We start from the raw sequence: 3,315 nt of genomic DNA on the forward strand, positions 1-3,315 counted from the left end.
ATATATGAGATTGAATTTTTCGACGAATATGTATATATACACTATTGAACCCTATGACCAAACAACAAACGCGTAGCTCAGTGGCTTTGGGGGTTCAAAAATTCACTTTATTGCTTGCAAAGTTGCGTGTTCGAATCCAGGCAAAGGCATTTACTTATCAGCTTATATTTTAGGCATTTTAATTTTATTTTAAAAACAGTTTTGCAATCAGAAAATGACGTTAAGTTCCAAAAAAATTAAAATGTTGATTGAGAATTTAGGATTTATTAGTTCAATTTCTAATTAATTTGACCCGTTTATTTCTAGATATTACTTATTTGATTTAATTATTTTAACCCCTTGAAAAAAATCCTCCCACCGTCACTGGTTTTATGCATTTTTACGAACAATAATGTTGTGATCGTTTCATCATCTTCCTTTTTTAAATACCACTAAGTAGATCTCAGTGAATGTATTTCATGGAAAAAACTCATATATACCATCAAACTTTGAGAAAAACTTATGTATATATATGTTTAAAGTTTGGTTCATCAATGTCATTCGTTTAAGAAAAGACTCATCTATGTCATCCGTTTATGGTTTAGCTTAGTGACTCATTTATGTCAGTCTTGTTTGAGAAAGACTTATCTATGTCACTATTTGTTAACTAAAAATATTTCTAATTTTGCAAAATCATTTATTTGACATGGTCAATTGTGATTTCTTCACATCATTAATTATAAAATGTTTGAATATACCATCAAACTTTAAAGAAAGGCTCATGTATATACATGTCATCTATTAAAATTTTGGTTCATTTGTATTAAAAAAAATTCAACATAAAGCAAAAATAGAAGAAAAAAAAAGAAATAACAAGTTGACCGATTCTCCAGTTCTATCTACCCACAGTATACACATCAATTTAGAAAGTGGATTTATGAAAAACTTTTAAATCATTTGGTATATGGGATCGGCAAATAATGGATAAATGAGATTTAAGTTGGCTGAATCAAACATGCCTAAGTTTTAAATTTATAAATTCTAACTAAAGTTTATATTAAAATTCGTCTCCAAGAATTAGGTCACAATAAATATAAATAGATAAAGAACCACACATAAGTCAATATCTCTAATCACGCCGAGCTTCCAAAATAATTGAGGAAAATACTGAATCATTGACTTAGAGTCAACGATTTCTCATTTCTTTTAATATATATTTTGAGTTGAAAGGCCAAAACAAGGCCACGTATCAAGATATTGGTTTCAACTATTGATCTTGGGTGTGTGGATATGGAAGAAAATATTTTTCATCAAAAATATATTTAATTAAAAAAATTAATTATTTATGAATATAAAATATTATCTTAAAGAATTTTACATAGTGTTAAAATAAATTTTATAGGAAATAGGGTGAGAGTTTGGTTGTTGGGTGCAAGGGTGAAGTCTGGCATCTCTCTTTTGGAGAAAAAATATTTTATTTATATATGGTAAAAATTAGTTTTTATGTATGTATAATATATTAGAAATTTTTTTCTGTGTTTTTCTTTCATATTATGAATGTTTTGATGAGTTTTCTGATTCTGTTACTTAATGAGTGGTGGAGATGGAATATATATGATAAGAATTAGGTGAGTTGAAAGGTGAGAACAAAATAATTAATGTAGAATGTCACTTGTAAATTTATCTTCTATATTTCCATTCTGAAGTCAATTTCCTAACTTTTAAGAAACTTAAACTTTTAAGAGAAATTATTTTTTTTGTTATAAATTTTGACTAATCGAATATAAAAAGATTATAAAGTTTTTCCAAAAATATTTTCATCCCTATCAAACACACCATTTTCTCCTTTATATAAATCCAGGAGAATGAGTGACCAACATAAGAAAAAACACACCCTAACCAAAGAGGTAACTTCCTGCATCATCTCATTTTATGCTAAACATCACAAAATAATTATCTATGCAAAATAACTCATACTTTTATTTGAGTCTTGAGATTCTTACTTGATATTAGTTTTTATCTTCTATTTATATTTAGTATTGAATATTTATTTTAGAGTTTGATTAATTTCAAATTCTGCTAAAAAGCTTTGCATTAAAAAATAAAATATTCTTTCTTATCATATTAAAATAACAAATATTTTAATATTATATCATTTTGATAACTATACTATATCACCTCATACACTATTAAAAATAAAGTTTTCTCTATAGTGGATCAATGAGTAATTTGTGCTGTGAAAAAAAATTATTCACTCATTTTCCATTAAATTAGCTCATTGATAAAGAATGCACGGTGGAAAATAAAATGAGTTAATATTTTAAAAAACTACTCTACTTTAAAAATTTATCCAGTAAAATTACTAAATTTTATTTTATATCAATAAAGTCATTCAACTTATATCTTTGTATCAATAAAATCATTCAACTTCAATAAATTTATTTAGTGAATCATCAAATTATGTTTTATATAAATAAAATTATTCAATTTATGTCTTTGTATCCATCAAATCACTCAATTAATTTATGATTAAGAAAATAAACATAGCAAAATAAATATATAATTATTTAAGAATAAATTTAATTAGATAAGATATTACTATGCACTTAAATTTGGTACCAGGATAAACGTCACCTTATCAATAAATATTACTGATATTATCATAGGCTTAATAATTGATTTTTTTTTATAAGACGTCAACTTTTTTTATAATTGAATGGCCGCAACAGAGTAATATTTGCAGAGTTGCAATTATTAAGCCAACGTGTATATGTATATATGTATATATATATTATATATATAAAAAAATTATATACCCCAATTATTTGTCATGACAATGTTTTACGGGTTTTTTCTCTCTCCTTTATTTTTCATTTTTGATAAAGCTCATCATAATATATTTTAATTATATAAGAATATCCTAATATAATTATTAAGTTTATTCATAAAAAAGTCTTGATGATTTTTTTTAATTTTATTTTTTATGGTGTTCATATTTACATGGCATAAAAATATTTTATTTCTCTATGTTAATTTTTTTAGTGATAAATTAAGTTGAGTGATCTTATTGATATAATTGTCTAAATTTAGTAATTTTATTAATATAAAATAAAATTTAGTGATTTTACTAGATAATTTCATAAAGCTGAGTGACCTTTTAAGATATTGACTCAAAATAAAATCTCACTAATTAATGAGAAACTTTCTAATTTTTCTATCTGATCGTTCATAATTATCTGTATAATAAGTTGGTGCTGTCCATCTAGGACTACTTCTAGGACTATTATCAGGGGTTTTAACTCTTGATGTGCTAGGTTGATTTATATCTCCTGTATT

This window comes from Solanum pennellii, chromosome 4, assembly GCF_001406875.1.
Source record: "Solanum pennellii chromosome 4, SPENNV200".
Taxonomy (NCBI): domain Eukaryota; kingdom Viridiplantae; phylum Streptophyta; class Magnoliopsida; order Solanales; family Solanaceae; genus Solanum; species Solanum pennellii.